The sequence below is a fragment of the Balaenoptera musculus genome, chromosome 4 (assembly GCF_009873245.2).
Source record: "Balaenoptera musculus isolate JJ_BM4_2016_0621 chromosome 4, mBalMus1.pri.v3, whole genome shotgun sequence".
Classification (NCBI taxonomy): domain Eukaryota; kingdom Metazoa; phylum Chordata; class Mammalia; order Artiodactyla; family Balaenopteridae; genus Balaenoptera; species Balaenoptera musculus.
Window position 1 is genome coordinate 82092048 of NC_045788.1, and position 10488 is coordinate 82102535.

A 10488-nucleotide genomic window follows, 5' to 3' on the forward strand; every position below is an offset into this window, starting at 1 on the left:
AAAATGGAGTGGGATTCCTTGAGGAGAGAGAAAACAAGGCAAAAGTCTTATTTTCTCTCAATTCTTCAGTTGTGAGCTGTCTGGTTGTGGTTGAGAAGGAAGGAATCATGGCATATTGAAGCTGGAATGATACCTTCTAACATGATGTACCTTCTCCCACACCCCAACATTTACAGATGAAGAAACTGAGAATTAGAAATGCTGAATGACCAGCCCATAGTCATACTACTCATCTTTTGCAGTATCTGGAACACAGGATCTTTGGCCAAGAAATAGTGCTGCCCTTGATCATTAGAAATTCTCTCAGTATGTGCGGTTGGCATTGATCTCTTATATCTGCAGGCTACATGATGTACCTGTTTCAGTAAGACTTAAGTTGGTTGGTGGGCAGGGAAGATGGTCATATCATGGACTAGGGTGAATTAAATTAACGTAGTTTTCATTTTTATAAAATGTTTCACCTCTGTACCTGTTAGGCCGTGAGACTTTATGAACTGTGTTTAATCCATTGCTCTTTTTACCAAGGCAACATAGTAGAGAGAAAGGAGCCCTGGTAATGAAAGACAGACAGCTCTGATTTATATTCTGGATCTGCCTAGTGTTTAAGACCATGACCAGGAAATTTAATCTTTCTGAATCTCAGCCACTTTATCAGTATGATGAAGATAATGCTACTCAGCTTGGTGGACTGTTAATTTATTATTCATTGAACAAATACATATTAAACCCCTACTATGTGCCAGACATTCTTCTTAATGCTAGTAGAGAGTCAGAAAAAATAACATGTTCTTCCTTACCTTCCAGAGGGCAAGATGGATATAAGGATTAAATACGTATCTGCAATGGTTCTTGGCATAGAGCGCATACTCAATAATTTTCATTTTACATTCTCTCCCCTATTCTTTTACAAAACCAAGCCCTAAGATTAGGAGAATCTTTGCTCCCTCCCAAGTTTCAGTGTAGAAAACAGAAAAGCATATAAATTGTCAAGGATGGGACTTTGCACATAACCAGCCACAGTCCAAAATTTTTTTTCCTACGTGCCCAGCCTGAATAAGATACGTGATATTAAACAAAAGGGTAAGTGCACAAGCACCCCAACTACACACTTCCTCATGACAACATATGCAATCTCGTCCTTATAAAATACAGAAGCAGGCCCAACATTACTTGTACTTCAGAATTTTTCTGTGGCTCCTGGGAAAATATCAGAGATATTTGCTCTGTCATTGTTTCTTCACATAACAGTTACAAGGCAAAGTAAGCTCCTCCTGCCTCTAATTTCCTACACACTAGAAGTGAAATTGGGGATAGGTGATTAATCAAGAAAAAAATTCTTATATCTTCTTTTGATCTTCATCTCTGAAAAAAAGAAAAGAGTTTAAGCAGAATTAGGCTGCGGGGAGGAGATCTTGAAGGCATTCAGGAAAACTAACAAGTGAATCACTTATTTTTTTTTCCCCAAAAGAATCATTTGTTGATAATTGGGGGAAGAAAAGAGAATCAACGCTTTGCTGGGCCTCTTCTATATGTTATTTCATTTAATTCTCACAACATGCAACCAACTAATAAGAATAATATATAATTGGTATAAAACACACACAGTTTAAGTATAATTTTAGATTAGGCATCTTTTGCCCTTATTTTTCCACTGCATCATAAGCAAGGTTTCTCATACCCCATTAGCAGCTGTGATACAGGTCTGTGTTTGCCTGAACTTTGTTTCATTTCAATCCAAGGTATACTTTAGTATTACGTAGAGCTATTTGATGTGGTGACACCTCCCTAAGATAACATCGTGGGGTAATGTAGAAGATACTAGGTGAATGTCATCAGACATCAATTTCAGGCCTGCTGCTAACTGACTGCCTGGCATGGGTTGGACAAGTCATGTGATCTTGCTGGGCCTCGGTTTCCTCACCTGTGAAATGAGATGAGGATTGACTCCATTAACTGTAACAGCCTTGTAGCTCAACAAAGCCAGGTTCTCAGGGGATGTGTGTGTTTAAATTAGTTTTACTTTGAGTTATATGGCTGCCTCAATCTTTCAGAATACTAGAAATATTCTGAATTCTCACAGAAGTAGAGTTCTACTCTCTCCTCAGATATATATGTGTGTGTGTATATATATATGTGTGTGTGTGTGTGTGTGTGTGTGTGTGTATAAAATTAATTCTAAAATCCTCCCATACACACCTGTCATTGGCACCTGCTCCAGGTAAGCTAATGGAATAGGAAACAGGAAACAGGTGCCTGCAGTTATAGATCTCCTCTTTCAGAAGCCTGGATCCTGAATTATGAGAATGCTGTCTCTTTCCTAGAATCTTCTTTCTCTGCCCTCTTCTCTTCATCGCTAATCTTACCTCCTTTCAGTTACCTGAGATGGCTAACCCAGGCTAAATTATTTTTGAAAGTTGTGGCCTTATATTTTACATGCCTGTATTGTAACAGAAGAAATCAAAGACTAATTTTCAATTGCAATTTCAAGCTGTAGCGGAAGTGAGGATTGTTCTGGAGGATGGGAAGGTAACTTCAGGGAATTCAAGCTTTCTGAGCAGCCCACATCCTAATAGATGACAACAAACATTCATGGATTTAAGAAATGTAAAGCCCCAACAGAATTCCCGGCACATAGTAGGAACTGAACACGTGGTAAATCTTCTTATTCTTCCTCTTCAAGTCAGCTTTGCATATTGTATAATCTACTCAGATCCCTGGTAGGCTTGTCCTCTTTTAAAATCCCCTTGAAGTGTTTGAAACCTGGGACAACGTTTTAGAATTTTACCTAGTGTATTAGTTCTACAAATGAACCATTTTTCTCTTGCGCTTTCTTTTATCTTTCTCTGGCTCTTGCTAATCCTTTATTTTATTCTCCATTGCTCTTTTCTCTCCTTCCTTCTTTTGAATGTGTACCTTTTACATCTACGGAATTGCCATCTCCTAATATTCTTATTATCCAGCCCACCTCGCTTGTGGCCATGGGGTAAAGTAAATTCTCTGGCTTGGGAGCAGGTCTAGTAATGTGCAGAAATACCATCCCTGAGACAAGGGGAGAATTTAATATGCTTTCTAATCTCTTCCTCCCCTGTGCCCCTCCTCTGTTGTCCCTTGTATCAAAGTACTGAGAGTCGGGCAATCTTTTTTTTTTCCTTTTTTTTTCCGTTTTCTTTTCTCCTGCCTTGTTTTGTTTTGTCAGCTTGTAGAAGACTGAGAACCAGGAATGTATGATGAAAGAGCCTGACAGTCTGAGAGCAGGAAAACAGCAGAGGAGTGGGCAGGATTGAGGAGCCGGCTGTTGACTCCTGCCCATTCCTGGCATTCTTCCACTTCAATGAACCCTATTTATTTACTTTTCTTTAAAAATTAAGTCAACTACCTGTGGGTTTTTTAAATTAATTTTTATTGGAGTATAGTTGATTTACAGTGTTGTGTTAGTTTCTGCTGCACAGCAAAGTGAATCAGTTATACCTATACATATATCCACTCTTGTTGAGATTCTTTTCCCACATAGTTCATTACAGAGTATTGAGTAGAGTTCCTTGTGCTATACAGTAGGTCCTTATTAGTTATCTATTTTATATACAATAGTGTGTATATGTCAATCCCAATCTCCTAATTTAAAATATATGGAACGCTTCATGAATTTGCGTGTCATCCTTGGGCAGGGGCCATGCTAATCTTCCCTGTATTATTCCTGTTTTAGTATATGTGCTGCCGAAGTGAGCACTTGCCTGTGGTTTTTATTGCCCTCCTTCCCAGGTCTTTGTCTTTCTTATGCCTATTGCTTATTTCCCCCTCTACTTTTTCTTCCTCTCTTCCTCTTTTCCTAGATAACTGTCCTCCCTCTTCTCTAGCTCATACTTTTTTCAAGGACGGCATAAATCCTCTTCATTTCATAAAAGATGGGCTAATCATCAATAATAATAAAACAGAAAATGTGTCTTGCTTTATAAAGTCAGATTCTTTTTTCATTTTCACATTTCCTCTAACTCTTGAAATAACCCTAAGAGGTACGTATTACTGTCATTCCCATTTCACAGGTGACAAAACCAAGCCCAGGCCCCACGTTACATTGAACTACTAGGTATTCTGATTCCTGATAGTATGCCCTTTGCACAAAATTTTACTGTCTTTCCATTTTAGTGTATACTGATCTTTCCCTTCTCTGATTTATTTTAGTACTTGTGCCTGACTGTGTGTAATTTAATATTTAATTATATACTGTCTAGGGCTATTCTGAAGTGACTTTATAAATCACTTCATATATATTAGTTTATTCTGTCTAAAAAGATTGTTGGCCACACGAAGATGGTCATTCTATCTTATGCGTCTCTTGGAGTATCTGATTCAGTATCAGTCATCTATGTTTAATAAGTATTTTTAACTGGTTGATTTGAATACAGAAAAGGAAAGGTTTATCCTATCTGAACAAGTTTTATATCTCCTTATATGTCTAAAAGTGTGTGGATAGGTGGTAATAGTAATAATGATGGTAAGAATACTTGTTGTTCACAAACTGCATCAGCTTTATTCCTCCATGAGAACCATGGATGCTTTTACTGTTAGGATTCCCCCCATTTCACAGATCCTGACCATGGAGCAGATAGTGGCAAAACCACTTCTGCCTGTGCTGCCCTTTGTCAAAGTGAATGGAGACTGCCTCCCTTTGGGAGGCATATTACACTCTATGTTGTAAATGTGACTAGTCATGTAAGCCATGGCAGTATTTATCCAAGAGTAAATGAGATTTTTCTGAACAAAGTCAAATGTTTAGAACAGCACTGCAGATCTGGATAAGCTTAATGCCATTGTGTTATACTACTCTCACCTTCTGTGAAGTGTGATATTTATTTAATTCCTTTACATTTTTGAACTTCTAGTTCTTTGTTTTTTTCTTTTTCTGGCAGAAATGGTGTAAAGGGAAACTAAAGAGCTGGCTTGGGATGTTTTTCTTCTGAGAGGAGGAGTACCTCTTAAAGGAGGAAACAGGTGGTGAAGTGCCTCTTCTCTTTCTTACCCTTACCTGACTCCTTAATTTTCCTGTCTTCCTAGGTGGCACGAGAGTCTGGCTTTCAGGGCTAAGATCTACAGGAAGTGTTTCTTCCTCAGCTGGAGAAATATTTAGACAGCAGCAGAGACAGACTTGAATCCCCCACCCACAGTAGACCTCTGGTCCCATCCAGTCTTTCACATGAGAAAACTGAAACATGCTGGATGTTTATGTAAAGTTTTAAAATTATTTTTAATAATCACAGTACTCTCTTCCTTGGAGACTGACAGTCTTGTTTATTTTTTCCCCTTTCACTAGCTTGAGTTTTGCAGAATTTTGTCATTTACTCTTCTTTTCCTCTTTTTTGAGGGCAGGTAGGAAGTCCCACTCAAGGTTGTCATTCAGGTGTCTTTTAAAAGAGACAGTGGCACAAAGATGCAATGCTTGCTTCGTAGTCTAACTGGGAAGTGGTGGTAAAGGAAGGGATGCTTTCAGGACAGTGAGTTCATTCTTTGTCTGAAAAACAGGTCTGTAAGTAATATTGCAAACATAATGAACTAAAACAACAAACAAAACAAATGAGATGATGTTCAAGAAATCCCATAAAAGAGAACATGAAGGAAAAATTGGGGGCACATATGCAGTGTAGGTATTATTGTGGTGGTTTGAGCTTTCTTAAACACAGAAAAGTGCCACCCTTTGTACTCAGAGTGGGTTCCTGGGATAAGCAACATCTCTGATGAGCTTGTTAGAAATGCAGTCTTCAGCCCCACCTCAGACCTACTGAATCAGAATATGCATTTGACAAGAATACCAGGTAGCTCTTAGGCACTGCTATAGGCTTCTACCTTTTTGCATCTGGCCCCTTTACCTCTACCTGCCCCTTTATTTTACCATGTTCTTCCTGAGAATTCTGATTTGATTTCTTGGCTGCTGGATCAAGCAGCCTATTTGTAATAAATTGTATAATGCCATAGAGGGGATTAGTATTTAGCTAGAAAAACACAATTCTGATGTCAGGCTAACTATCTCTGGGGGTGCTGGTTGTGTATGTTGCTGGATGCTCTGTGGTTAATATATAATTTCATTCTTGAAAGGCAGAAATTAGATCAATGTTTCTTCATTTCCTTGGGTTTAAGAGTAACACATGCCAGGATTAATAGTTCTCAGGTTTTTTTCAAAATATTAAAATTTGTTCTATGTTGTACGAACAATAAATCATTTACTCTCTGAGTCCTTCATGCTCAAGGAGTAGTGAAACAATTACTGACTCTGGTTGCAAGATTAAACCTCTGAAATGATATTTACTGATACATTCTTTGCCAGAAAATGCCACCATTTTCTTTGCCAGTTAGCATGGGTTAATAATGAACTCCTACAACCATACCTTTTGTTTGCTATTGCTTTATGTGAAGGAAACACAATGAAAGCATCTAGAAAATTCTCACCAGCTATTCTCCCCAAAATGCCATGACACCAGGTTTGTTCTGCACATTACCGTATAATTAAGATTCAAACCTGCTTTGGTCCCTGAGTGTGTTGCTGTGGTGTTGAGGTCTTTCTAGCATATTTTTCTTGGTATTCAGTTACAGAAGCCTGTTTGCTGAAGGTCTTACTCCCATCTGATATTAGAATGGGAAAAACTTAGCATGTTTTTTCCTCCATAGTTGACTACAGAGCCAAAATAAAGTGTATTAACTGGTGAATTGGGATAATGTCTGATTCAAATCAAAAGAAAAATCCATTTTGCTTGAGTAGGTTCAACTCTGGGTGAATTAAAATTTCTTTCACTCTGTCATGTCTACCACTGTGACTGAATTATCTGTGGTGGCCCTAATTCAGTATTTTTAACTTTTAGTCATTAATTGTACAGCAGAGGATTTGATCAGCCTTGCAGAAATTTGAATCGGTTTTTAATAGAATAAAAAATACCACTTTCTCTATATCAGGGGAACTTCATGAACACAGTAGGCACTCAAAAATACGTGTTCTATTTCTTAGATTCTCAATAAAGATATTGAAATTCTACCCTGTTCAGTAGTTATGCCTAAAATTAAAGAAAGAGAGTACAAGGGGAATTGTTTCTTTTTCTTAATATTGAAGATAATGCATTATGCCAGAAGAAAAATTCTAACATCAATAGTTCTTTAATCCATTTCTAAGAGATATGCCTTTGCCTAGAAGTATGTTGATTGACCTTCGGGGTAATTTTAAACCCGAAGCTCCACTTCGGAATTGGAATCAAAACACGTATCTTTCTTGCTGAGCACAATATTCTTTTCAATTCAGTAAGAATTTATCATGTGCCCAGCATTATGGTAGGCAAGGGAAATCCTAAAGATAGAAAATATGGTCCCTTCTCTCTATACAGTATATTTATTATTTCATGAACTAGAAGCTCAAAGAATATACAAGTTGGAGACTTGCTTTTAAAGACTGTCATTATCTGTTTTCACCAAGCTGATGCAGGTCCTCTTTTAGAAAGTAGCATACTAGCTACCCAATTCTCAAACTCAGTTTTATCCTAAACACTTCCCTTTCTCTTCCCACTATACCCAATCTATCATCATCCACTTGATTCTACCTCCATAATACATCTTGATTCAATATCTTTCTCTCCATTGTTTATGCTGCTAATTTAGATTGGCCTGCATTACCTTTGGCTTGTACCATTGCAGTATCCTTTTAACTTTTTAACTGGTCTCTCTGACTCTGGCTTTCTACCTAACCAATTTCTTAAAACATAGATCTAAAATTGCTGCTGCTCTTGTTAGTATTCTCTGTCACTCACAAGATAGAGTTCAGACCCTATATTCTAAACTTAGGCCTCCAGTTTTGTTTCTATCAGCATAGATACTTATACCCTACATTCCCTCCAGAACACACTCAGCTGTTTCAGCATCTGGAGTTTTACTCTTCAAACTCCCCTGCCTGGAATGATCTTTCTTCTCATCTTTTCTCCATTTGACAACTAACAAAGCACCTTTCAAATTCTCATTTAAGAAAGTATCTTCCCATCATTTTCCTAAGTAGAATTGACCTTCCTCACCCTTGATTCCCATGTAGATTGGGCACACTTCCATCCTTATTCCCACTATATCTATTTCCATTTGATCATAAGCTCCTAAAGACAGGATCCAGATATTTGTCTGTCTAGCTCCTGGAAGAGTGAGTAGAATGTAGCAAGTGCTCATCACAAGGCAAATGAGAGCATGAATGACAAATGTGTGCTAAGAAAATGAATGGCCAAAATGTGATACTCCTATGGAAGAATGTCTATGAAGAGGCTCATCCAATGGATGTCTTATGTTGCCGCTCTAACAAGTTGGCACAAACTTGGTAACTTAAAAGAGCATGAATGTATCATCTTACATTTCTGGAAGTCAGAAGTCTAAACTGAGTCAGTAGGGCTGCATTCCTTCTGGAGGCTGTAGAGGAGAATCTGTTTTCTTGCCTTTCCCAGCTTCTAGAGGCTGCCTGCTTGCACTGGCCTGTGACCACACAACACTCTGACCTCTACTGCTGTTGTCACATCTCTGTGACTCTTCTACCACCCTCTTCCATCCTTTACTTACCTCATGATTATATTGATCCCACCAATGTAATTCATGATAGTCTCCCCATCTCAAAGTCCTTAACTAATCATGCCTACAAAATCCTGATGTCATGTAAAGTAACATATTCACAGATTCCAGGGATAAGGATGTGGACATCTTTGGGGGGCCATTATTCTGACTACCACACCCAGGATCAAGCCATTTCTTGGATATGACAAATACTTTCAGGCCCATTGTTTTGAAAGGAAGATGGAAAATAACCTTGCAGGGAGGAGATGGCTGGTACTGAAGAAATTAGAAACACACCCACAAAGACCACCTGAGGCTCACACCAAGTTTACAGGCTGACACTCATGCCCACAGTGATCATGTATATATTCTGCAGGCACCTTCATATCCAGTCTTTTCTGACCCATCTCCAAGTCAAGGCCTTCCACTATGCTCCCTGGACTCCACATTGCCCTTGTGCTTTTTCTAAAAACCTTTTTCTGAGGATGAACCTTAGCTTGATTTCATGTGTTATGGTGCCAGATGAAGGTGATTTGCCTTAGCTGCCGCCCACCTAAAAAGGGCCCATGTGGGTAAAAGGTTCTATTTCTACAAGCTCACTTCAGTCTTCTTGACATGGCAAGGGACACTCAGATCTCTACTATTCAGAAATCAGTTGGAGTGCTTGAGGGAAGAATGTGAACATGTTTGGTTTGAGATGGTTGTGATTTTCCAAAGAGTTTCTTGCTTTGTTATTTCTTTGAAAATCCTCAGGAAAAACTCTGTCAGACTGATTCCAAGACTCATGGCCTGAAATACAACTTGCCCATTGATATATGCCTGCCTTTAAGATTCTCTGTCACTCCTCTAAGGTCACATGTTGTTTGTCTTAACTTTAAATACAGTTTTGCTCCTGAATGACTGAAAGCTTCTTCGATGCTATTGTTACCCCTTCATGTCCTTGGCTGATAGACAACTGTGAGTAAGTCACACGACTGTTTACATTTCTCTGCTTCTTTTCCCTTGAGACATGATGGCCCTCCCTGTCCGGACTCCTCAGCCCTCTAACCCTTCACTCTACATTCTCTAAATGTGTGTTTGCTCACTTGTGCATGTGCATGTGTTGGTATCCTGAGAGTCAAATGCCTTTTCTCTTCCCACTTAACTGGATTCAGACTGTAATAAGACTATGTTCTGAAATAGCAGCACTAATCCTCTTGCCCTGAAGGGGATGGTGTTTAGAATCTTGAAAGTCCTTTATCAGACTAAACTCTATTTCTTTATAGCCAGGAACCTCCTTCTATCATAAATACTTGTCATGCAAGTACCTTCAGCTGACAAGATAATGCCTTATCAATCATAAAATCCCCAAATTATGCAGATGTCTCCTTCTATTCTGTTTGTATTGTCATTTGTGTAAAAAAAAGAAGTTAGAAGCATAGAAGCAGGACTCTTAATCAGGTCACTTCCCCCATATGCTTGAAAAGTCAAAGACTTGTTTCTCACTGGATTTAAGAAACAGATTGTCACTCATGCAAAATCAATTAATAGTAATTAGATACTCACTTTATTAGGGGGCACTGGGTGAGGGGGAAAAAGTGGCATGAGGTAACTTTCTGGCAAGTTCAAGTTCTGCAGTGTTGACTGAATTTGATTTTTGTAGAATGGTTAACAACCCAAGGGCATTATCCAGAGCTGTCAGTTATATATCAAGGAGTTCTCTGAATTTGGCTAAGCTTATTAGGGATAGCATTATCATTTATGAGAAAATTCCATGAGGTTTTTTAAGTACATGGAGTCCTCGAACAATATGAAAGACACACACAGTGAACCACGAGATAGGCAGTGCTCAGTCTCAGGAGAACGACAGGTTGTCTTGACCCAGGCTGGATTTGAAGCTGAGGTTCACGTTACTGCAGAGTGGAGTTTTAGATCATGAAGTAATCCCCTCTG

General features: G+C 38.7%; 1 non-coding gene across 1 annotated transcript; it reads right to left on the reverse strand.

Moving 5' to 3' along the window:
* Positions 1–3620: 3620 nt before the first annotated feature.
* On the reverse strand, positions 3621–3727 carry LOC118895089. Its single transcript, XR_005019862.1, has one exon. It is a non-coding gene; the product is annotated as a U6 spliceosomal RNA (small nuclear RNA).
* Between the last annotated feature and the right edge of the window lie 6761 nt (positions 3728–10488).